General features: G+C 35.4%; 1 protein-coding gene and 1 long non-coding RNA gene across 8 annotated transcripts in view; one reads left to right on the forward strand and one right to left on the reverse strand.

The window, feature by feature from the left end:
- The window catches only part of CNBD1 (cyclic nucleotide binding domain containing 1), a 757690-nt gene that overhangs the window by 294148 nt on the left and 435984 nt on the right, over positions 1-27558 (forward strand). The window lies entirely within an intron of this gene.
- Positions 6760-27558, reverse strand: part of LOC129486581 (uncharacterized) — a 66789-nt gene continuing 45990 nt past the window's right edge. The window contains exon 3 of the long non-coding RNA XR_008659023.2: positions 6760-6938. This is a non-coding gene — a long non-coding RNA (uncharacterized lncRNA). The remainder of the gene's footprint in view (positions 6939-27558) is intronic.

The following is a 27558-nucleotide window of genomic DNA, read 5'->3' on the forward strand; positions in this document are numbered from 1 at the left end:
TTAAAACCTATTAACATCCATTAAATACACTTTGAAGTTGATATTAGAACATAGAGTGGGTGGTGGAGGAGGTCAGAGGATGGGGCTACAGAAGTTAGATCATGAAGACCTTGGTCTGCCAGGCAGATCGTTAGAGTAGAAGGCACCCATTTCCTTCCAGGTGAAAGGTACTCCATTGATGTGGCACATCCAGCTTTACTCGCTCTACGCTATGGGGTTGTGGAGAGTGACTCATATGAAAGGTTAATTTAGGAAGAGTTAACTGAGAGTATCATAGCTGTACCATTCCTCCTCTTGGAGTGTGCTGCCAGCTGGGAGCACTTGCTCCAGGTGGGAAGATTTGCTCTAGTTCAGCACCACCTGGGTCTGGGAGGGCAATTTTCCTCTTTTGGGATTCAATGTTAAGAGGTGCACTTGACTGCAAAAATAAACAATATTTCCAACATAGTTTCATTGGCAATAAGGGAGATGTCTTAGTTATCCATTCCTCATTCATTGTTTTATTTCTCAATCTCTTCAAAATTTTTTATAGGCAAGGAGGTGATATGTGTTGACCTTCATGAGATCCAGATATTGAGGATTTTGTCTTTATCCTGTAGATAATTGGGAACCACTAAAGTATTTTAACAGAGGAGTGACATTGCCAGATTTGCATTTGACAGCTTAGGTAGCAGTATAGAAGATATATTAAAGGAGGAATAAATAGAGTCTGAGAAACCAATCTAAAAGGACAGCAGTAATCCAGACAAGAATTAATCAGATCTTGAACTACATCAGTGGGAGTAATTCACTGGAGAAGGGGATGAATATGGAATACATATAGGAGGTTGAATGAACAGAATTAGGTGACTGATTAGATGTATGATATTTGAGAGAGACAGACTAGGACAACTCTCAGATTTCTGAATAGAGCCGGTTTGCATTAATTTTGGTGGAAATGAAAAACTGTAGTTCTAGCAGACTGAGTGGGCATGACTTAGGAATCCAACTGGAGATGTCTAGGTGTTCGTTGTATGTATCTGTCTGCATTCCAGAGACATATATAGTCTAGAAATACAAACATGGCAGTTGTTCATTAATTCGTGGTACTCGATGTCATGACATCAATCAGGTTCTTTAGGAGGGTGTGTGGAACAATAATACTACCCAGTATCAATACTGAATACTTATTACATGCCCACTATGTGCCAGCATTACATTAAACACTTTACACACATGCTCTCATTTAATTCTCGTGGAAACTTTTTAAGGTGAGCACTATTCCACTATTATCATCACTTTACAAATGAAACTTGGGAAAACAGACGGACTAGAAATGGCATCCTAGAAAAACTAACATTTACGGGGCAGTTGAAGGGAAGAAATAAACAATAAGAAAAGAAAAAGTGGTTGAAGAGAAAATAACTTTTAACACGAAGCATGGTGCTGAAATAAAAGAAGAACTGGTCAGCAATTTCAAATACTTCCTAGATGTGAAATAGGAGCTGATTTGGCAACTAGGAATCATATTTATTGTGTTCATAAACCTTCCCATGAAATACATATATTTACACACACACATATATGTATATATATGTGTGTGTGTATGTGTGTGTGTGTGTATGTGTATATATATATATATATGTTTTTTTTTTTTTTTGAGACAGAGTTTCACTCTGTCACCCAGGCTGGAGTGCGCTGCTATGATCTCTACTTACTGCAACCTCTGCCTCCTGAGTTCAAACGATTCTCATGCCTCAGCCTTCCACGTAGCTGGAATTACAGGCACGTACCACCATACCCAGCTAAATTTTTTTATTTTTAGTAGAGACGGATTTTGCCAAGTTAGCCAGGCTGGTCTCAACCCCTGACCTCAAGTGATTAGCCCACCTTGGCCTCCCAAAGTGATGGATTTACAGCTGTGAGCCACCGCACCTGGCCTCCCATGATACTTTAAAAATACTTGATAAAATACACTTGTATTCAGTAACATACACAGATGGTCTTTGTGGTTTGCTATTTTAATTATTTTTTACAGGGGACATATATTCAGAGAGTTTTGCTATGCAATGCTCTTTGACAAATTTAACTTTATTCAAGGTTGGGGGTTAAGCCTTCTATGGGATTAAAGAACAGAAAACCACAGGGCTGTCATTCTCTTATTGTTTCTTCTATTAAGGGTCAAATTCAGGAGCATAGTGTACAATAGCAATTATTCGTCAGAAACTCAGTTCCCTGTTAGAATTCTACTCAGAAAGTAAATAGAAAAAGAAAGGAGAATTCTATATGCATTTGGGGGAAGAGACATGGTCGATGACCTAGAATTTGATGAAAATCACCTACCTTAAAGTCAGATTGATTATTAAATAAATTAGCACCAATCAAAACTTCTAAGGCACAGAGCTAAATGAGCTTATGACCCTGTAGGTTGAGGGAGTTATTAGGATGCTAAATCTTAGAACGAGTCTCTGCATGCATGAGTTTTAATGAAGCAGATGTACAAGCAGATGAACATTATTTTAAGAAGCAATCCTCTCTAAAAAACAAGATAATATTGTAGTTTTATCAGCAATTGTTTACATACCATTTGATTTCTAGATTTAAAGTTGATTAACAATGCACTTTCTTTTATAATCCACTTTTTTATCATTGGTCTGGCTGACTAATTTATGCTATAAGATTTTGTGTCTGTGTGTTCCTTCTGAAAACAGTAGAAAAATGATATTGTAACAAATATGGGGCTTACACAATGGGAAACAAGGAAGAGAAATCTTAACATCAATGGCAGAGTTAATGTAGAATTGCAGAATGTAGGCCAAAAGTAATAGGGATAAGGTGATCATCTTGATCAGGTTAAGAGATATATAGTACCTTGCATTATGACTGTCCTGTTACTTGGAGTCGTTGACAACTGACTAAACATAGGGACACATTTGGTATTCTTTTGCATTCAGCAGAATGCAGCAGAATAAGCTTGGCAGATATAAAAAAACATTTATGTTCCTCCCTCTGCCCTTCTCCATCCCCTTTTGAAGTGCCTATACACAGGGGCTTTGCCTGGAGATTTCCCAGGGCTCCTCCTGCCAGACAAGCTCAGGCAGGGCAGAGGGGTCTCAAAATCCTGAGGACTTGGTTGTGAATTTGGAGTCTGAATAATTTATCTGTTTTCATTCCCAGCACATTTGCCTATTTTTTTCTTTTATTGTTCAAAACAGTCTATTTAATTTCTGAAATGCAAAAGAATGTGTGGCATGGATAAATAGCTGTGATTTCTCTCTGATAAATCTTACAATGTTAGAGTTTACCAAAAAGAACCCATATATTCTTGTCAGTAGCATGGGCTTTGGAGTCAGGCTGACTAATTCTAGATTTACTGCTTATTGCTCATATGAGTATGAGCAAGTTACTATACTACTGATTCTTTTTTTAATGTCTAAAATTGAGTTAATAATGTTTAGTATATATTCATGAAAAATATAAGGAGTTACTGTGTACAAAGTGCGTGAGACAGTGTCTAATCCTCAGAAGACACTCAATAAAGGGAGTCTCCCTTAGAGTTGAGCTATCTTGAGTCCAACTACCTGGGATAAAGTCTGGACTCCATACCTAGCAGCTATGACTTTTGCTAAGTTATGTAACATCTCTCTGCCTCCATTTCCTTGTTTGCAAAGAGGGATTCATAATAGGGTCTACTGTGTAAGTTCATGAGAAGATTAAGTGAGTTACTGTATAAAGCTCTTAGAACAGTGCTAGACATAGTAAAATCTTAATAAATGTTTTTGATGAAATTGATTATATAAAAATTACTATCAGTGTGCAGTGCTGTCAAAGATATAATGGAAAACTATAATGAAAACTTGATTTCTATCCAAGGAAGCTTGTGCTAAACAGCAAATGTGTTCATTTTTAAGGGTTCACTTTCCTTTCCTCATTACTTTTGAACTCTGTTCATTACATTTGAACTTTGTCTAGTGCTTTGAAATGTGAAGATCAACATAATTTTAATGATCTCATCAACTTTATGTAGTAGATCCCCCTCTGAGCCTGGGGGAGATGGGAGTTTAAATCCAGAGACAGACATGTCTGTGGTCTTACAGCAAAGTAATGGATGCTCTGGTACTGTGTTTATGGACTTCTTACACTGAGTCCACTGCTTAGTCTAATTAGTTCACAGTCCTACATAAAGAATGTGAGCATGTTATCCATCCAAGGGTTTATATAAACTACAAAGAGAGCAAGCAAGAACTAAAACAGAACCATTTTTAATCACACTTTTTATTGTTATGCAAGAGACATCATGCAGAAAATAACATATCTCATTTTCCAAGCAATTTAATGGTCTTCCAGTTATCATTTGGCAGGATCAAGCTATAAATCTGTTTTTATACAATTTGAGGAAGGCTTATGGAATCCATTATTTATTTCATTTTTTGTAAGAGCTAAGTAATGTTTTTTGTAGTTAATGAGCTGCCAAACATTTAGTTTTCTTAGTAAAATCTGAGTATATCATTTTACTTGTTGAATTTTGATGGATGCTTATTTGCATTAGATTATAAAAGGTTAATACTGAATTTCAAATCAGTGCAGAGCCAGTTTCTATTATTACCTGCCATCATCCTTGCTAGTGCATAATCCTTCAGGCTATATCTTATAAACACCAGTGGCCTTTCTTGATTTAAATGAAGCAGAGAAACATTGTTTTAGTTCAGCCCTAAAACTGAACCCCTCATATAATTTCTAGGAGTTTTCATGGGATATAAAAAGAGAATGGGGCTGATTCAGATATTCTTCTTCTAGCTCTTATGGAAAGTAGAATTAAAACAATAAAGTTATGATTAATGAAATACAACATTGTGCAATGGAGAGTAGAGCTCTTGCGATAGCTCCTTTGTCTTGGAGGGCTCTCTGTGCCTGGGGTGGGATAGGATGGGAGGGGAAGCTCTTCCACTTGGATGTCTTTCTTCACCTTGGGGCATGATAAATCTGTGTCCCACCTTTTAAGGTAATGATGCTGGATGACCAGTATCACATCTGCTGTAGTTGGACTGCTGATGTGGAAATTGCTCTTTTGGACTCAGTTTCTGATGTTATCTGAGTAGCACCTCTGCAGCCAACCTAAGGGAAGAGGTCTACCCCTGGAAAGCATCTGGGCTGTGTCAGGGCTGCCAGTTCTTGGGTCTGCATTTCTACTTCCAAAATTGCTTGTGCACTTATTCCTGGCTGTTGGGAGCTGCTTCTCATCAGACCACTACACTAGGTGTCATTTCAACTAATGATATAGTAGCATTTATATTTAAAGGGGGTGGATATATTTTTAATATTTTAACGGATACATAGCTTTTTTTTTCCCCAAAAACAACTGTACACACCAACCAATACAGACAATGGCAACAAGAGAGTGGTGTGACTCTCCATTAGGATGAAGCCTCATATCTGATGTTTAAGTCCAGAAAATGTCATTCCTAGGTATATATACACAGATGTGTTTTTGTATGAGTAAATTATCAAGTAAACTATAATTTTTAATAAGTATTTGGAAGATGATTATCATATCATTTGAAGTGCTTTTCTCTGTAAGTTACTTTTATGGAAATAGTATTGTGAAAAAGCTTATTTCTTAATGCAACTTATAAGAACAAATTCTTTTTTTTTTTTTTTTTTTTTTTTTTTTGAGATGGAGTCTCGCTCTGTCGCCCAGGCTGGAGTGCAGTGGCGCAATCCCGGCTCACTGCAAGCTCCGCCTCCCGGGTTCACGCCATTCTCCTGCCTCAGCCTCTCCGAGTAGCTGGGACTACAGGCAGGCGCCCGCCACCACGCCCGGCTAATTTTTTGTATTTTTAGTAGAGACGGGGTTTCACCGTGGTCTCGATCTCCTGACCTCGTGATCCGCCCGCCTCGGCCTCCCAAAGTGCTAGGATTACAAGCGTGAGCCACCGTGCCCGGCCTAAGAACAAATTCTTATGTATTTTAATTTTATTTTAAAAAACTATTTTTCTGAAATGTTATAAAATATGTTAAAATATGTCTGTCATAGGTATAGATTATTAAAAAATGAAAAAAGCACAAAGAGCTTTTATCTGCTTTTTACAATACATTTTTCTTTGGCTGTAGCCTATAATATCATTTTATCATAAAACAAAGCCCATCAACACTATCTAAAACTAGTACTGAAAAACTGGTATATAGATATCCTCTATGACTTCATTTGTTTCAGAGTAGCATTTGACATAAAGGTCAACATTGACTAAGCCCTTGCATTATCAATATATTCTTCCAGAAAAATTTTGGCAACAACATAAAACAATAGGATGTTTTAAAATTATTAATAATTTTATACTCTGCTTTAAAGATAGTCTTTGAGGAAGACTTTCTCTAAGGAAATACCTTTAAAAGTCAAAATAAAAATCTGTAATGCTATCTGCATGGTAGAATCAAAAGGCACTGAGTCTTGAACAAATAAGGGGTAGGGGGAGGATTCTTGAAGTAAATGAATCTTCATTTATACTACTTTTTTTAAAAAACAGAAAATATCATAACCAGACACAGTGCCCCATGCCAATTACAAACTCCAGGATGTATTATAGTGGAGAACACTATTTGATGATTGGCTATGTAAAGGTGAAAGTGGATTACACATTTTGGAACTACAACAGGGTGTATTTTCTATAACACAAACATCCTGTGCTAAGGAATTGGCTTAACTGTTCTAACAAAAAGATCTTAAAACGAAGTGGCATCATCAGTGTTTTCTTCATTGTTGTCATCATCATCATCATCTAGATTTTATTTTTCTCTTGTGTGACAGATTAGAGAAAAGAGGTTTGGGCTGGAGGGAGCCATTTCTTCATGAGGATATTCAAGGCCTAAATTTGCTTCCATTATGTTGGTCTGTCATTTCCTGGGATATGGTCCTGGAGTGAAGGGAGAATGACAGGTTACCTTCACATATATTTTCTAGCCTGCAAGCAAAAAAGAAAGAGTGGAAGTAAAAGGAAAACAGTTTACCCTTTACACGTACAATATGGAAGCTACCCACAATACCTTCATTTAGTGGTTTGGCAAGAACTTACAATCATAGATTCAACCAGCTGGAAGGGAAGCAGCTATGGCACAGCTAACACTTGTAGATAGTTCTACCACAAAAATTATGAAAGGAAGACTGATACTTCACAATCTGTTCTACACTTCTTAATAACAAAGCAAGGTTGAAAAATATAAAAAAGGACTAACAAAATTATAAAATATGGATGACCTGTTTAATAAAATAAATAGAGAATATGGGCAGCAAAATTATTAAACAGAACAATTAAGTACACATAAAATCAGTCTAAAGTTTTAAAAATAGGAAAGATAGAGATCTTGAATTGTTAGAAATAATAAATTTGATGAGTTTTAGCTTGACTGAAGAATTCCCCGAGGATTTTAAACCAATTTCTACAGTACTCAGTATAACTTATTCAGACAATGTATTTTGTCAGATATGCCTTACAAAAGTAATTCAACTTATATAAGCACATATCCACATCTAAGTACTGAAGAAAATAATGTCATATTGTTAAAACAGAGTACACATTCCACTAGTTTATTCAACATGGTAAAGCTCTTGAACAAAAATGGTCTTTCTAAAACACAGTCTTAGATTCTTACTTTTTGCCTACTCCTCCTTTTGCATGAATTAGAAATTTAAAATCAAGAGTAAAACTAAAGACAAAAATATGATAACATGATTTCATTAGATTATGAAACAGTTTCAAACTTAGGTCTTGCTGTGGGAGAATTACTCTGAACAGGGACTCTTCATGGAGTCCAGAGATACTGGGAGTGTTCAAACACATGCAAAGTCTTTCTAAAACATAATCTTAGATTAATATTTTTTGCCTGCTTCTCCTTTTGCATGAATTAGAAATTTAAAATCAAGAAAAAAACTAAAGAGAGCATAGAAGAATTTTTCTAAATTTGGATAATAATGGTTAGATATAATTAATACTCAGAATATGTTGAAACAGAAAATGATAAATGATTATAAATTGCTGCTAATAGTATTTCACCATTTAATTATTCAATTTATTAAAGCTTTGTGATGGTAAAATTGTATTTAATCACTAAGGTTTATTTTCTTGCTACTCTCACCATTTTAAGTATTTGAAAATGTCTGCTTTAAGTACCTGCATAAGTTGGGGAAATATTAACTAGAATAAACTTTATTTTTTAATTTTAAAATAATGCTGATGATAATTTTGTGGCAGTTGTTTTCCCTGTTGATCATAAATTGATAAAAGCATAGAGATTTTCGATTTAATAAGAGACAGATGTTGTCTGAATCCATTTGTGCTGCTATAACAAAATACCATAACTGGATAATTTGTAAAAATCATAAATTAATTTTTCCACAGCTATGTAAGCTCGAAAGCCCAGATTAAGGTGCTGCCTGGTGAAGGCCTGATCTCTCTGCTCCCAAAATTGTGTGTCTTGATGCTGCTTCCTCTGGACAAAAGGAATGCTGTCTTCATGTGACAGAAGGCAGAAGGGCAAAAGGGAGGGAAGTGCTATGGTTTGAATGCATCGCCTCCAAAATTTAGGTGTTGCCAATGTGATGGTGGTAAGAAGAGAGAACTTTAAGAGGTAATTAGGTCACAAGGACTCCTTCCCTCCTGAACTGGATTAGGTCCCCTTATAAAAAGACTTGATAGAAAGAGTTTGTCTAATTTTTCCTTTCTGCTTTCTGCACCATGTGGGGCCCAGCATTCCTGTCCTCCAAAAGATGTAGCTTTCAAAGGACCATTTTGGGGGCAGAGAGAGCAGCCTTCACCACATACCAAAGTAACCAGTCTTAGGTATTAATATTTTGTTATAGCAGCACAAATGAACTAAGACAGATGTTTTCTTGATTAGAAAGATGAAAAAGTAGATTGAACTAACAAATGTACAATATTTTGGTATTAATAACATCTCGTTTCTGAGATAAGCTTTGTAACGTAATTTGAAATCAGGAAGTGTGATGCCCCCAGCTTTGTTTTTCTTGCTCAAGATTGCTTTGCCTATTCAGGATATTTTCTGCTTTCATATGAATTTTAGAATTGCTTTTTCCATTTCTGTAAAAAAAAAAAAAAAACATTAGAATTTTGATAGAGATTGCATTGAATCCGTAGATCACTTCAGGTCATATGAACAATTTAATATTAATTTCTTCAACCCATGAATACAAGGTATCTTTCCATTTATTTGTGTCTTCTTCAATTTCCTATTCAATGTGTACAGTTTTCTCACCTCCTTGGTTAAATTTATTCCTAAGTATTTAAAATATTAAATATTTTTTTGTTGCTGTTGTGAATGACATTTTTTTTCTAAATTTCTTTTTTCAGATATTTTGTTAGTGTATGAAAATGCAACTGATATTTGTAGGTTGATTTTGTTTCCTACAAATTTATTGAATTTGCTTATTCTAACAGTTTTTTTGTTGGCATCGTTAGGGTTTTTTTAACTATAAGATTATGTCATCTGCAAAAAGATAATTTTACTTTCTTATTTGGATGTCTTTAATTTCTTTTTCTTGTATAAATTGCTCTCGTTAAAACTTTTACTATTATGTTGAAGACAAGTCAGCATCCTTGTGTTGTTTTTGATATTAGAGGAAAAGTTTTCCACATTTTACTGCTGAGTCTAAAGTTAGCGGTGGGCCTATGATATATGGTCTTTATTGTGTTGAGGTACTTTCCTTCTATACCTAATTTGTTGAGAATTTTTATTTTTGAAAGAATGCCTAGTTTTGTAAAATGCTTTTTCAGCATCTATTGAATGGATCATATTATTTTTATCCTTTATTCTGTTACTGTAGTATATTACATTATTGATTTGCATATATTGAATCATCTTTGCACCTCAGGGATAAATCCCACTTAATTATGTTTTATGATCTTTTTAATATGCTATTGAATACGGTTTGCTGATATTTCATTGAGTTTTTTTGCATCCATGTTTATTAGTGATAATGGCCTGTAATTTTATTTTTTTGTAAAGTCTTTGTCTGTCTTTGTTATCAGGGTAATGCTGGCCTCCTCAAATAAGTTTGGAAGTGTTGTCTCTTCTTCAATTGTTTGAAAGCAGTTGAGAAAGATTGGTATTAATTTTTTTTAATGGTTGGTAAAATTCACCAGTGAAGTCATTTGATCCTAGATGTTTTTTCCTTTTTGTTGGGAGGTGTTTAATTACTGAGTCACTTTCTTTATTCATTGATTGATCTCCTTAGATTTTCTATTTCTCCATGAATCAGTTCTGGTAGGTTCTATTTTTCTAGAAATGTATCCATTCCTGTAGCTTATACAATTTGTTGGTATATAATTGTTTACAGTAGTTTTTTATGATCATTTGTATTTCTGTGGTATCAGCTGTAATGTCTCCTCTTTAATCTATAATTTTATTTGAATCTTCTTTTTTTTAGTCCAGCTAAAGTTTCATAAATTTTGTTTATCTTGTTAAAAATCTCTTACTTTCATTGCTTTTTTCTGTTGTTTTGCTAGTCTCTGTGTCATTTACATATACTCTAATATTTATTACTTTCTTCCTTCTGCTAACTTTGGGCTCGGTTTGTTCCTTTCCACATTCCTTGAGGTATGAAGGTAGTTTATTTATTTGAGATCTTTTGTTTTTCTTAATGTATGCATTTATAGCTATGATTTTTTCTCTTCAAACTACTTTTGCTGCGTCTTATAAGTTTGTTATTTTGTGTTTCCATTTTCATATGTCACAAAATATTTTTTTGACTTCTCTTTTGGTATTTTCTTTTACCCATTGGTTGTTCAGGAGTGTGCGGTTTATTTCCACATATTGTGAATTTTCCAATTTTTCCAATTTTCATACTATCATGATCTGAAGAGATACTCGATTAACTTCAGTCTCCTTAAATTTGTTCATAATTGTTTGTGGCCTAACATATGATTTATTCTGAACAATGCTCTGTGTGCACTTAAGAAAAACATGTATTCTGCTGCTATTAAATGGAATGTTCTGTGTATGTCTGTAATTCCATTTGGTCTGTAATGTTCAAATCTGCTGTTTTTTTATTGATTTTCTGCCTGAAAGATCTATCTAATAGTGAAAATGGGGTATTATAGTTCCCTACTGTTATTATATTGCTGTCTAATTCTTCTTTCAGTTGTTAATATTTGTTTTATGTACTTAGGTGTTCTGATGTTGGGTGAATATATATTTACAATTATGTCCTCTAAATGGATCGACCCTTTTGTTATTATATAATGACCTTGTTTGTCTCTTGTGACAGATTCTGACTTAAAATCTATCTTGTCTGATACAAGTGCAGCCACCCTTGCTTTCTTTTGGTTAAGATTTGCATGGAGTAGGTTTTTCCATCCCTTCACTTTCAGCCTATGTGTCCTTAAAGGTCAAGTGATTTTCTATTAGGCACATATAGTTCGATCTCGTGTTTTATGCATCAGCCACTCTGTGTGCCAAGACTCATTCATAACTCCTTCTTTCCCTAGCACTCACGATGAATAAGCCACTAAATTCTGTCTAACGTTTTTTTATTTTTTGCATTACCACTTGGTTTTTATTTATGCACATTCACCTATTGTTTATTTGCTGTCATATATAAAGCATTATTGTAAGCAAATTTTTTGTCTACATTTTTATATCCTAAATATATCTCTCTAGAAGTAAAATTTCAAAGTCAGAGGATATGAACTTGTGGAGCAAAATACAGTTTCTAGGCATTGCGAAATTGTAAAAATGAATAAACTATGACTTATCTTCTGAGATCTACATTCACATATTGAATTGTCATTTTGAAGGCCTTATAAAGGCATCTTCTACCATATCTGAAATAAAACTAACTCTTGGTTTCCTCTGCCGATCTGTCCCATTAATAAAGACTCTTAAACTGTTCCTTTTCCATTCCTCTCTCTCAATAAATGAGGCTAGCAACTATCCAGGTGAGTAAGTGACAAACCTAAGCATCATACTTGATGCTCATACATTCTGTCCCTTTTACACCACTGTATCAGTAAGTCTTTTCAGGTCCATCTCCAATATATATATATATCTTGGATCTGTCTGCTTGGTTCCATTTTTACTGATGTCACTTGTCTGCAGGTCACTATAGCTTCTCACTTTAATACTTCAATAGCCTCCTTGGTAGGTTTGTATCTTCTACTACTTCTGCATGCCAGCCTAGTATTTACATAGCTGCTGAAATGCTCTTTTCAAAACACAAACTGATTTCATTTGTTGCCTCATTAATCTGTTTATTGACTTAGCATTGCTCTTCAAATAGAATCTAAACTCCTTAACAATGTTACACATGGCCTGAAGGATCTGGCCCAGCTCAGTTTCTCAATGTTCATTATTTCCAAAGCCCAGCCCTTCTCACAGTTCTCTGTCTATTTCACTTTCTTGTAAGTTCCTCTTTGTTCCTCAGGTTTTCTGATATTTGCACGTTTGTTTCTATTTGGACAGTTCTTTCCTAACTAGGCTTGTTACAAAATTTTATGACAGCCTCCATACTTTTGCTTACCCTTGCATTTCTCTGAGAGAAGCCTGCTATGAACACCCTATGTCAGGCGTTCTGCAACCCCACCACAAACTCATAATAGTTCCATTTTCCAGTATGGTATGTAACTATATATTTCATTTTTTATTACAAAGGGAATTATATCCTATGCTCGTTCTGTCATTTTGAACAGAGTTCTCAAAGTTATTGCTGAAGCTTAACCAAAATGCATGTAGATAGCAATGTGACCATATAAAATATTTTACATTTTTGATTGTAGAAATAATACATTTATTGCAAAAGAAAGTCAAAAATGCAGGGAAATATTAGGATAAAGTAATATTTACCTTAAATCCCACAACTTTGATATTGTAACCATTAACACTTTTGTGCCTACCCTTTCAAATTTTTATTTTTATATTCAATCAAGCACATTTATACTTACATAATTGAGGTTATAACAAACATTCTTTGTTTCTATGGACATTTCTTTGACACATGTATATAATCTGCAATGATCAAATCAGGGTACTTAGTATATCGAACACCTCAAACATTCATCATTTTTTTGTGTCAGAAACATTCAAAATCTGCTTTCTAGCTATTTGAAATTATACAGTAAATTGTTGTTATGATCATCCTTCAGTGCTATAGGACACGAGAACATTTTTTGTTGTTGTTTTGTTTTTAGATGGAGTCTCGCTCTGTCACCCAGGCTCGAGTGCACCAAATATCAAAATTTTAAATAGAATTTTTATGACCCTGCATTTTTTTTCAGTGGGTATTACTTCCTAGCCTCTCATGCTTTCTGAACCACCTGGTGGTCTGGTTCTCACAAGGTGGATTTATAAGAGTTGACAATGGTATGTGAACCAATTGGACAATGCAGGGCTTTATACATACTCATGTTTTTTTATTATATAATTTTTATTAAAAGGTTTTATTTTCCACTTGGATCAAAATATGGGAGAATATTTGGTAAGTAAATATAGTCATGTGTCACTTAACAGGAATAATTCTGAGAAATGAATTATTAGGTGTATTTTTATTGTGCCATTTTATTGGCATTATTATTGTGCCAATGTTATAGGGCATACTTTACACAAACCTGATAATATAGCCTAATACATACCTAGGCTATATAACATAGCTATTGCTCTTAGATTACAAATCTCTCCAGTATGTTACTATAGGTTATTGTAACACAATGGTAAGTATTTATGTATCTAAACATAGAAAAGATACAGTAAAATATGGTATTATAAACTCACGGGACCACTGCTATATGTGTATCCCATCATTGACCAAAATGTTGTTATGCAGTGCATGTGCATGACTGTATATGTATGCACAGTTTTACGTTTGCTTCAGGTTGCCTTCTGGATCCACACTGGCATTGCTATGGATCCACATGGCACCGCTAGAAGAATAAATATATGAACACATTTAAACATCCATAAAGTATGATTGCATATCTATTTAAATTAGTTTTTTATTTTTATTTTATGGGTACATAGTAAAAGAATGTATTTATGGGTTAAATGAGATATTTTGACACGGGAATGCAGCACATAATAATCACATCAGGGTAAATAATGTATTCATCACCTCAAGCATTTATCCTTTGTGTTACAAACAATCTAATATACTCTTTTAGTTATTTTTAAATGTACCATTAAATTATTTTTGACTATAGTCACCCTGTTGTGCTATCAAATACTAGGTCTTATTTATCCTTTCTATTTTTGTATACCCATTAACCATCCCTACTTCCCCACCCCCAACTCCCTCTACTACCCTTCCCAGCCTTTGGTAACCGTCCTTCTATTCTCTATCTCCATGAATTCAATTGTTTTGATTTTTAGCTCCCACAAATAAGTGATAATATGCAGTTTGTCTTTCTGTGCCTCCCTTATTTCACTTAACATAATGACCTCTAATTCCATCCATGTTGTTGAAAATGACAGGATCTCATTCTTTTTTATACATCAGTAGTACTCCACTGTGTGTATGTGCCACATTTTTTAAATTCATCTGTTGATGGACACTTCGGTTGCTCCCTAATCTTGGCTATTGAAAATAGTACTGCAATAAACATGGGCATACGGATATCTCTTCAATATACTGATTTTCTTTCTTTTAGGTATACACCCAGGAGTGGGATTGCTGGATTGTGTAGTAGCACCCTTTTTAGCTTTTTGAAAAACCTCTAAACCACTCTCCATAGTGGTTGTACTACTTTACATTCCCATTAACAGCATAAGAGTGTTCCCTTTTCTCCATGTCCTCACCAGCATTTCTTATTGCTTATGGATAAAAGCCATTTTAACTGGGGTGAGGTGATATGTCATTGTAGTTTTGATTTGCATTTCTCTGATGATCACTGATGTTGAGGGCCTTTTCATACACATTTTTCATTTGTATATCTTCAGATATTGAGAAATATCTATTCAGATCTTTTGACCATTTTTAATCAGATTATTAGGTTTTTACTTACAGAGTTGTTTGAGCTTATATATTCTGGTTATTAAACCCCTGCAGATATTTTCTCCCATTCTTTGGGTTGATACTTCTTTTTGTTCGTTGTTTCCTTTGCTGTGCAAAAGCTTTTTAACTTGATGTGATTCCATTTGTCCACTTTTTCTTTGGTTGACTGTCCTTGTGGGGTATTACTCAAGAAATCTTTGCCCACCCTAACCTCCTCGAGATTTTCACCAATGTTTTTTTGTAGTAGTTTCATAGCTTGAGGTCTTAGAGTTAAGTCTTCAACCTATTTTGATTTTATTTTTGTATACAGTGAGATTTAGGAGTCTAATTTCATTTTTCTGCATATGGATATCCAGTTTTCCCAGCACTATTTATTGAAGAGACTGTCCTTTCCCTAATATATGTTCTTGACACCTTTATTGATTATGAGTTTACTGCAGATGTGTGGATTTCTTTTTGGGTTCTCTACTCTGTTACATTGGTCTATGTGTTTGATTTTATGCCAGTACCATGCCATTTTGGTTACTATAATTCTGTAGTATAACTTGAAATCAGGTAATGTGATTCTTCCAGTTTTGTTCTTTTTGCTCAGGATAGCTTTGGCTGTTGTAGGTCTTTCTGTGGTTCCATATAAATTTTAGAATTGTTTTTCCTGTTTCTGTGAATAATGTCATCAGTATTTTGATAGGGAATGTATTGAGTTTGTAGATGTAGATTGCTTTGTGTATTTATGGACATTTTAACAATTTTGATTCTTCTAATCCAACATGGAATATATTTCAATTTTTTTGTCCTCTTAAATTTCTATTATCAATGTTTTACAGTTTTCATTGTAGAGAACTTTCACTTCTTTAGTTAATTCCTAGGTATATTTTAACTTTATTTGTAGCTATTGTAAATATGATTATTTTCTGGATTTCTATTTCAGATTGTTATCATATAGAAATGCTACTGATTTGTGTGTGTTGATTTTATAACCTGCAACTTTACTAAATTTATCAGTTCTAATAGTTTTTTGGCAGAGTCTTTATATGAGATTATATATATTCCAAATATAAGATTATATCATCTGCAAACAAAGATGATTTGACTTCTTCCTTTTCAATTTGGATACCCTTAATAAACTTTCTCTTATCTGATTGCTCTAGCTAGTACATCCGCTACTATGTTGAAAAACAGTGGTGAAAGTGGGGATTCTTGTTGTGTTCCCAATCTTGGAGGAAAGGCTTGCAGTTTTTCCCCATTCAGTATGATACTAGCTATGGGTCTGTCATACGTGGCTTTCGTTATGTTGAGGCATGTTCCTTCTACACCTAGTTTTTTGTTTTTAGTTATGTTGAGGCATGTTCTTTCTATACCCAGTTTCCTTGTATACCCAGTTTTTTGAGTATACCTACCTTGAAGGGATGTTGAATTTTATCAAATGCTTTTTCAGCATCGATTGAAATGATCATATGTTTTTTCCCATCATTCTGTTGATATGATATATCGCATTGATTTATTTGCATATGTTTAACCATCCTTGCATCCCTGGATAAATCCCACTTGGTCATGATGAATGATCTTCTTAAGGTGTTGTTGAATTTGGTTTGCCAGTATTTACTTGAGGATTTTGCACCAATATTCATCGGAGATATTGGTGTGTAGGTTTTTTTGTGTATGTGATGTGTCTTTGTCTGGTTTTGGTATCTGGGTGATACTGGCTTCACAGAATGAGTTTAGAAGTATTCCATCCTCCTCTATTTTTTGTAATAGTTTGAGTAGGATTGGTATTAGTGCTTCTTTAATTGTTTAGTATTAATTGAATTCAGCAGTGAAGATATCAGGTCTCATGCTTTTCTTTGCTGGGAGACATTTTAATGTGGCTTTGATTTCATTACTTCTTGTTCTGTACAGCTTTTGGATTTATTCCTGGTTCAATCTTGGTAGGTTGTGTGTCTCTAGGAATTTTATCATATCTTCTAGATTTTGCAATATACTGGTGGCATATAGTTCCTCAGAGTAGCCACTACTGATGCTTTGAATTTCTGTGGTATTGGTTGTAATATCTCCTTTTTCATCTTTGATTTTATTTGGGTCTTCTCTCTTTTTTTCTTAGTCTGGCCAAAGGTTTGTCCATTTTATCTTTTCAAAAAAAAAAAAACAACTTTTTGTTTTGTTGATCTTTTATATTGTTTCCTTCGTTCAATTTTATTTATCTCTGCTCCAATTTTTATTATTTCTTTTTTTCTATTAATTTTGGGTTTTGTTTGTTCTTACTTTTCTAGTTCTTTAAGATACATCACTAGGTTGTTTATTTGAAGTTTTTCTTTTTCTTTCTTTCTTTTTTCTTTTTTGAGACAGAGTCTAGCTCTGTCACCCAGGCTGGAGTGCAGTGACATGATCTTGGCTCACTGAAACCTTCATCTCCTGGGTTCAAGCAATTCTCTGCCTCAGCCTCCCAAGTAGCTGGGATTACAGGCACCCACCACCACACCTGGCTAATTTTTCTTTTTTTGCTAGAAATGGGGTTTCAACATCTTGGCCAGACTGATCTTGAACTCCTGACCTCGTGATCCACCTGCTTTGGCCTCCCAAAGTGCCAGGATTGCAGGCATGAGCCACTGCACCCGGGCTGAAGATTTTCTTCGTTTTTGACTTACAGCTATACACTTCCTTCTCGGTACTACTTTCACTGTATCCCAAAGGTTTTGTATGTTGTGTTTCCATTATCATTTGTTTCATGAAATTCTTCAGTTTTCTTCTGAATTTCTTCAATGATTCAATGGACATTCAGGAGCATATTGTTTAATTTCCATGTGTTTGTATAGTTTCCAAAATTCTTCTTGTTATTAATGTCTAGCTTTCTTTCATTGTGGTCAAAGAAGATGCTTGAAATTATTTCAATTTTTCTGAATGTTTTAAGACTGGTTTTGTGACCTACATATGGTCACATGTCAAGAATAATCCATGTCTTGAGGTAAAGAATGTTTATTCTACAGCCATTGGATGAAATGTTCTATAAATATCTACTGGGTCTCTTTGGTCTGTAGTGCAGATTAAATCCTATCTTTCTTTGTTGATTTTCTGTCTGGAAGATCTGTTCGATGCTGAAAGTGGGTGTTGAAGTCTCCAGGTATTGTTGTTTGAGGTCTCTCTCTCTCTCTCTTTAGCTCTAATAATATTTGCTTTATAGATCTTGGTGCTCCAATGTTAGGTGTATATATATTTACTATTATTACATATTCTTGCTGAATTGACCTGTTTATCATTATGTAATGATCTTCTTTGTCTCTTGTATTTTTTGTCTTAAAATTTATTTTGTCTGATATAACTACTCCTGTTCTTTTTTTTATTTCCATTGGCATAGAATATCTTTTTCCATTCCTTTATTTTCAGTCTGTATGTGTCTTTATAATTGAAGTGTGTTTCTTGTAGGCAACAGATTGGGTTTTTCTTTTTACTATCCATTCAGACATTGTATGTATTTTTATTAGAGTATATAGTTCATTTACATTCAACGTTATTATTGATAAGTAAGGATTTTATCCTGCCATTTTGTTATTTGTTTTCTGGTTATTTTGTGGCCTTTCTCTTCCTTCTTTGTTTTCTCCCTTTTAGTGAAGGTGATTTTTCTCTGGTCATATGATTTAATTTTTTGCCTTATATTTTTGTGTATCTGTTGTATATTTTTTACTTGAGGTTACCATCAGGATTGTAAATACTACCTTATAACCATTATTTTAAAGTGGTAACAACTTAACATTGCTTGGATAAACATATAAATTAACTACGAAGCAAAAAGAAAAAAACACTACACTTATCTTTGTCTTCCCACTTTTTAACTTTTTGTTATTTCTATTTATATCTCATTGTACTGTCTATGTCTTGAGAAGTTGTAGTTGTTTTTGATTGCTTCATCATTTGGTCTTACTACTTAAAATAAGAGGAGTTTACACACCACAATTAAGGTGTTATAATATTCTGTGTTTTTCTGTGTAGTTACTATTGCCAATGAGTTTTATACCTTCAGATGATTTCTTATTGCTCATTGACATTCTTTTCTTTCTGATTGAAGTACTCCCTTTAGCATTTCTTATAGCATAGGTCTGGTGTTGATAAAATCCCTCAGCTTTTGTTTGCATGAGAAAGTCTTTATTTCTCTGTCATGTTTGAAGGATATTTTCGCTGAATATACTATTCTAGGGTAAAAAGTTTTTTCCTTCGGCATTTTCAATATGTCATACCTGTAAGGTTTCCACTGAAATGTCTGCTGCCAGACCTATTGGAGCTCCATTGTATGTTATTTTTTTTTTCGTTGCTAAAGGTTCTTTACCTTTGGGAGTTTGATTATTAAATGCCTTGAATTAATCTTCTTTGGGTAAAATCTGCTTGGTGTTCTACAACCTTCTTGTACATGGATATTGATAACTTTCTCTAGGTTTGGAAAGTTTCTGTTATTATTTCTTTGAGTAAGCTTTCTATCATTATCTCTTTCTCTACCTTCTCTTCAGGGCCAATAACTCTTAGATTTGCTCTTTTGATTTATCTTATAAATCTTGTAGGCATGCTTGTTTCTTTTTATTTATTTATTTATTATTATTATTATTTTTGATGGAGTCTCACTGTGTCGCCAGGCTGGAGTGCAGTGGCACGATCTCGGCTCACTGCAACCTCCGCCTCCTAGGTTCAAGCAATTCTCCTGCCTCAGCCTCCCGAGTGGCTGGGACTATAGGCGCACACCACCAGGCTCAGCTAACTTTTGTATTTTTTAGTAGAGATGGGGTTTCACCATGTTGGCCTGGATGGTCTCAATCTCTTGACCTCGTGATCTGCCCGCCTTGGCCTCCCAAAGTGTCAGGATTACAGACATGAGCCACCACGCCTGGCCTCTTTTTTATTCTTTATTCTTTTGTCTTCTCTGTGTATTTTCAAATAACCTGTGTTCAAGCTCACTAATTCTTTCTTTGGCTGATAAATTCTGTTATTAATAGATTCTGATGCATTCTTCAGTATGCCAGTTGTATTGTTAACTCTAAAATTTATTCTTGATTCTCTTTAATTATTTCAATCTCTGTTAAATATGTCTGTTAGAATTCTGAATTCCTTCTCTGTGTTATCTTTAATTTCTTTAAGTTTCCTCAAATCAGCTATTTTGAATTCTTTGTCTGAAAGGTCACATATCTCTGTATTTCTGAGACTGGTCCCTGGTACCTTTTTTAGTTCTGTCAGGTCATCTTGTCCTGGATGGTCTTGATGCCTGTTGATGTTTGTTGGTATCTGGGCATTGAAGAGTTGGGTATTTATTGTAGTTTTTGCAATCTGGGCTTTTTTTTTAACTTTTCCTTATTTGGAAGCCTTTTCAGGTATTCAAAAGGACTTGGGTGTTGTGATCTAAGCCATGCCTGCATTAGGGGAACCTCAAGCCCAGTAATGCTGTGGTTCTTGCATGGATAGGTTCAGGAAGAATTCTCTGGATTCCCAGGCAGAGACTCTTGTTCTCTTCCCTAATTTCTCCCCAGTCAGTGAAGTCTTCCTCTCTGTGCTGAGCTGCCTGGTGTGGAGACAAGAGTGACACAAGCAACCCTGTGGCCACTAACACTAGGATTGCGCTGGGTCAGGCCTGAAGCCAGCACAATACTAGGTCTCACTCAAGGCCCTCTGATAACACACCCTGGCTACTGCCTGTGTTTGCTCAAGGCCCTATGTCTCTACAGTCTCAGGTGGTAAAGCCAACTAGGCTTGCTTCCTTCCCTTCAGGGTGTTGAGTTTCCCCAGGCTTTGTTGAGCCAAGGCCTTGAATTGGGGACCACAAGTGCCTGCTTGGTGCTCTGTTTCACTGTGGCCAAGCTGGTATCTAAGGTGCAAGTAAAGTCTCCTTTACTTTATCTTCTGCTTTTCTTTTTTTTTTTTTTTTTTTTGAGACAGAGTCTCGCTCTGTCGCCCAGGCTGGAGTGCAGTGGCGCAATCTCGGCTTGCTGCAAGCTCCGCCTCCCGGGTTCACGCCATTCTCCTGCCTCAGCCTCTCTGAGTAGCTGGGACTACAGGCGCCCGCCACCACGCCCGGCTAATTTTTTGTATATTTTAGTAGAGACAGGGTTTCACCGTGGTCTCGATCTCCTGACCTCGTGATCTGCCCGCCTCGGCCTCCCGAAGTGCTGGGATTACAAGCGTGAGCCACCGCGCCCGGCCCTATCTTCTGCTTTTCTTAAGCAGAAGGAGTCTCTCTCTAGAGTCACCACAGCTGGGAATATGCTGGGTCTTATCTGAAGTCAGCACATCTCAGAGTCTCACCTAAGACCCATGGTGTACTGTGTGGGTATTATTGCTGCAGTTATTCAGGGCCCAAGCTCTCTTCAGTCAGCAAGTGATGAATCCTGCCAGGACTAGGTCATTCCCTTCAAGGCAAGAAGTTCCCTTCTGGCCCAGGGTTTGTCTAGAAATGTCATCCAAGAGCTAAGGCCTTGAATGGGAGCTTTGTAGCTCCGCCCCCTGAGTGGCCATCAAGAAGAAAGACAATAGTCTTCTTTATTCTTCCCTTTCCTCTTCTCAGGCCGAAGGAAGGGGTCTCTTTTGGAGCCGTCAGTTGTATTGCCTGGGGTTGGCCATAGCAGTGGTGCAAGCACTCCTTTAGCTGCCTTCTGGGTATCTCAGTTATTGCCTGCCCCCCAAGCTCGCTGGCTCCAGGCCAAGGTCAGTACTTGGAATTGCAGTCCTTGTGGCCTAGACTGTGTTTCAAGTTTATTTAGAGTCCTAGAGCATTTCAGTCTATGGTGGCCAGGCTTACTGGAACTCAATTCTGACTGCTGGGATGGATGATTCTCCTCTGGCTAGGGCTGGTCTGAATGCCCCCTCCATTGGTGGGGGTCAGCTGAGTTCAGCCCAGTTTTGTCTTCTGCTGTGATAGGGCAGCACTGAGTTTAATGCAAGGTCTCACAATCACTGCACTGTACCTCTCCCAAGTGCAGTGATTTCTCCTGACCACTGCAGGGGCAGGGTGGGTGATGGGAGGGGGTGGCACTGACAATTCAAGACTGTCTTTTCTACCCTCTTCTGTGGTTCTTTGAACAATATGAAGTTAAAACCAGGTGCTGTGGGTGCTCATCTGATTTTGGTTCTCATGAAGGTGCTTTTTTGTGTAGATAGTTGTTGAGTTTGGTGCTCCTGCAGTGGGGATGATTGGTGGGGCCATCTTGCTCTGCCCCCTCTATATATCTTTATTATGTTCTTTAGTATTTAATTCAAATAACGAACCCAGTAATAGGCTTAATTAAATCATATTTGCATTCAATATCATCTGCCAAGGAATATGTCAGTTGGTAACTCAGAATGAAACTGATTTTTCATAATTCTTACTGGGGATATTTCGTCACTTTTCAGTTTTGTTAGTATTTTTTTTTTTTTTTTTTTTTGAGATGGAGTTTCACTCTTCTCACCCAGGCTGGAGTGCAGTGGCACAATCTTGGCTCACTGCAAACCTCTGCCTCCCGGGTTCAAGCGATTCTCCTGCCTCAGCTTCCCAATTAGCTAGGATTACAGGCATGCCCCACCACGCCCGGATAAATTTTTTTTTTTTTTTTTTAGTAGAGACTAGGTTTCTCTATGTTGGCCAGGCTGGTCGAACTCCCAACCTCAGGTGATCCGCCCGCCTCAGCCTTCCAAAGTGCTGGGATTACAGGCGTGAGCCACCGTGCCTGGCTTTGCTAGTATTTTTAATACAAAGGATACTTTTTATTTATTCTTATTATTTCTGGCTTCATATTTTATGAAAGTAAATCAAGATAACTATAAACAATAGTCATTTAAATAGAATACTTTAAAAATACATTATCTTTTATAATCTTCCTTAGAGAGAATGACAGGATTAGGAAGAAAATGATACCTAGAACCAGGTTTAAGCCATGTCTGACACTATCGGTACGACCTTGAAATCTGAGGCTCATGTTCTTTAACTAAATAATAAGAAAATGCCAATTATATAAATTTACAGAGTTGTTACTAAGGTTAAATGAGGCAATGTAAGTAAACCTGCACTGAAAAATTTAAAGGTTATTCAAATGTTAATTATTTTTATTGTTTTATGTATTCATTTTTTTCCCCTGGAGCAAATAGAGAAAATTAAAGGGATATGAAGTGGAAGAAAAATGTAAAAGGCAACCTTTAGGAAGAAATCATCATGATCCAATTGCAATTGTATAGCTAGTTTTGCCACTTCCCAAGAATAGACTCTTGCTGTATCAGTGGTTTTATTCCTAACGAATCTCACAATGTTGAAAACTAATTTATAAAATAATTGTTTCAATATGGAAAAAAATTGGGAGATGGAGAATTTCATCCTCTAAGTGATGAAAGTATTTTTCTTCAAGAATTTTAATACTGAAGGTTTTTTATTAGCACGATTGCATAGTTCTAAATTCTACACATTACTGAACAAATCGAGCATTGATAGTGCATATCAGCATCTGCTCAAAAATGTCTTTTATTTTCCTAAAACCACTGACACAGAGATTAACACAGTGCTGCTTATAAATTCTTTTTCACACATTTTTATGATAAATAAAACACAAAGCACTCAAGATAAATTATATTTTTACCCAGAAGTTCTAACTTTTTGTTTTAATTGCATTTTAACTAGTACTTATGAGGTAAATGCAATTAATAGTTCTTATTAATTGATAATGTTACATTAAATAAACATTTTATTTTTTTAATGTTGTAATGTAGAAGAATTGCATGAATTGTAAAATAATCATAGTTTTCTAACATATTAGAAAGAAGAAAGCTATGAGGAGAATTTTAACAAATAGTAGGTTTGGCTTTGCCTGGCATGAGTGTGGGTAGTTGTAGAAAGGTACATAGAGAAGATATATAATGTAATGTTGTATGAACAGACATTAAAGTACAATTTACTTGCTTTGAGCAAATTGTCATGAAGCTTAAAAGCAGTGTGGAGGAACTTACTAGCAAGTGGAACTATCTTAAGAAAAAAGGTGAAATAATAATTCCTTCAATAAAAATCTGTTGAGCACATTCTAAATGCCAGACACTCGTCATAGTACGGAACTTAATACAGACCATTTTCATTCTGTGTTTATTCCAGTGGGAGGTAACCGACAATACAAAGAGGAAAATACATAATGTATTGGATCGTGATTAGTGTTATGAATGAGTTCAGGGATGAGTCTTGATAAGAGTAGAGGTGGATAATTCAGTTGTATTTAGAAATACTCTGAGAAAGCCTCAATGAGAAGTTGACATTTGAGCAGAAACATGAAGGAGGAGAGGGGGCATGCAATGCAGATATCTGGAGAAAGAATATTTGAAGCAGATGAAATTGGAAATGCAAAAATCCCAAGATGAGAGTTTGCTTGCAACATGATGACTAAATGGAAATGGAAAAGTGGGAAAGCTTTAGATGCAGTGGGAGAGATAGTTTGGCCCCTTGTAAAACCTCGGCCATTTTTACTTGGAGTCTGGTGGAATCTAGCAACAAACCTGACTTCCATTGCCTGGCATAGTACAGTGTTGAGCAAAGGTGTAAACAGAGGGAATATTTAAGAGAGTACTACATTAATCCAGATAAACAGTAAGGATTGAACTAGGCTTGCAATAGTAGCAGGATGAAAAGTGGTCATATTCCCTTGATGCTACCTTCAAAATATGTTCAGAATACACAGGGCTTTCACAGAACACAAAGGTAGAGTTTCACCTTGATGGCAATACATACCTAGAACCAAGATCTTGAACATTTCTTCTACAGAAAAGTAACTGAATCCCTGAATAGTTTTTGTTTGTTTGTTTGTTTGAGACGGAGTCTCACCCTTGTTGCCCAGGCTGGATTGCAATGGCACGATCTCGGCTCGCTGCAACCTCTGCCTCCTGGGATCAAGCGATTCTCCTGCCTCAGCCTCCCAAGTAGCAGCTGAGACTACAGGTGCACGCCACCATGCCCAGCTAATTTTTGTATTTTTAGTGGAGATGGAGTTTCACCATGTTGGCCAGGATAGTCTTGATCTCTTGACCTCGTGATCTACCCGCCTTGGCCCCCCAAAATAGTTTTTATAAAACAGAAGTATTTAAAGACTTCAATTGAATAATTGAGTAAAAATATGCAGGAAACTTTGAAGAAACATTTTTATCATATTTGGAGTTAATTGGAGATACAAGATATTCATAAAATAATGTATAGAATTTGCTTTAAAAACTGCAGTTTTAAAACATTAGATATAAGTACCATTTAAATATGATTATGACTTTAAAGAGAGAATTATCTTGAAGATATTATTTTAAATGGCTGTCAAATTTTTGCTCTCTTAAAGAGTCTAAATGCAGATCTTCTACTCAGTATAAATAAAAGGAAAACATGGTTAAATGCCCTCTAAAATAAGGAATTCAGAGTATCAACTGAAATGAAGGCTGTTGAAGCAGAAATAACTTGATAAATGTTTATTGGAAGCCAAATGTAAGGATTGATCCAGGAAGGCATAGCAACAAGTGTTGGCACGACCCAGAGTTGGCTACAAATTGGAAGGGTTTTATTAAAGTTTAAGAGAAGAAACAGGACTCCATATATTGGAGTTGTCCTTTTTCATTGAGGGTGCAATATAGAGTTTATAATCATTCGCTACAGATTGCAACATACAGGCTAAAATGTCTACATACAAGACAATCAGTAAAATTTCATGATGCAAAAAATCAAATAAGCATCCTTTTTAATGTCAGGATTTCATACATTAATCAGTATGTCAAAAACTTGAGGAACTCAGATAAGGTTATTTACTAAAAAACAGGATGTCACCATGAATCACAAGACATTTCCCAGGAGGGCTAATTTGGAAGCTTGCCAGATATGATCTGTAGGTTATCAGCAGTTAATATAAAGGATTTATTTTTTGTGTGAAAAGTGAGACATGTAAATAGAAAACGGTATAAAAGAGTTCAAAGAAGGAAGTACGAAGTGAAAACTTAAATTTCTGAATTGCTTGTCTGCAAATAGAAGCCAGGATACATATGAGACTGCCCAGGAAATGCATGTAGAAAAAAAATACCCAAGCCATGATTACTGTATTTCCTGTAAATATTAGAAAAGTTAGTGTGGAGCAAAACTGAAATTATTCATTATATTTTAAGCATGAATTGGTTGTTTGTAGAAATCATGAATAAATATATTCTATAAACACATTTTCCATGTATTTTGAAAAATACATATTGTATATTTTTATCACCTTTTACTCAATTAGGACTTTATATCATTTCTGAAAGTAGTTTCACCAAAATAAGCCTAATACGTTACTGTGTGTTGTATTATTTTCTTACCTATTATTGGCATACTCCAGTTTTAACTTTAGATAAAACAATATATCATGGCATTTCATGCTTTCACCTGTACAATGACTAAGATAAATATTTGGATGTGTCAAAAAGTAATTCCGGAGGTGGTGTGAGCCTGAAATTTACATATTTTTGTTATATATTAAAGAATATATAATTTAAAACAATACCTATAATTTAATCACATATTTGATAATGTAAAGATGAACCTGTACCAATTGAAACTTAGAATTTTTTAGCAAAGAAACCTACCCCTTATTCCACCTGGACTAAAAAAGAAGGAAGGAATGGGAATGAGGGAGGAGTGTGTGTTTGACTCTCAGGCAGTCCATATTTTATGTACTAGGGAATGGGGAAGGAAGTTAGGATGTAATTTTGCAGAATAGTGCACTTCAACTAACAATATTGTTTGCAGCTCCACTCCTATTTTTTATTGATTTTATTTGCTATAAACAAGTATCAAGGATCTTTGGGGCTCCACAAAGCAGATGGGCCACCATCTCTGCTGCAGCTGCCTCTCCTAATCCTGCTCTGGGCTTTGAATTTCTCCACTCTGCAATCTGTCTATGCTCTTCTATTCACTTTCTTCCCCCAGAAACGTGATGCACACTCATCAGCTGATAACATCCTCCCTTATCTCCTTGGTGTTTTTATCATTGCTTTTATATTTCTGTCATCATTTTAAAGAGTCATTTTGAGAGGAGAGTGATTAACAGATCTATGTCTGCAGGTTGAATCGAAAGCATCTATTCCTTTCTAAAAATATATTTTCTTAAGTTATCATGAATACACAATAACTGCACATATATACAGTATACAACTTAATACATTTGACATGTGTACACATCTGTGAAACCATAGTTACAATTGAGATAGTATATAATATACAAATCACAGCTCCATCTCCTCACAAAGATTCCTTGTGCATCTCTACAATTTCAAAATTTATTTCTTTATTAGAAATATGGCCCTGCAAATTATCTGTCTTCTTGGGTGAGACTCAGAAGTTTGTCAATAATTCTGTCCATTTCATTGAATTTATTGGCATAAAGTTGTTCACAATATTCACTGGTTAATATTTTGACATCCAAATAGTCTGTAAAGCTGTCATCTCCCTCACTCCTAATGTTAGTATAATTGTGTTTTTACTACTGTATTTCTTCTCAGTGTTGCTACAGGTTTTTCAGAATTATTGATCTTCAAAAAACCAACCTATGCTTTCATTAAAATCTGTTGATTTTCTCAGGTTTTTTCCTTGATTTGTACTCTGATACTTA

The sequence above is a fragment of the Symphalangus syndactylus genome, chromosome 7 (genome assembly GCF_028878055.3).
Source record: "Symphalangus syndactylus isolate Jambi chromosome 7, NHGRI_mSymSyn1-v2.1_pri, whole genome shotgun sequence".
NCBI lineage: Eukaryota > Metazoa > Chordata > Mammalia > Primates > Hylobatidae > Symphalangus > Symphalangus syndactylus.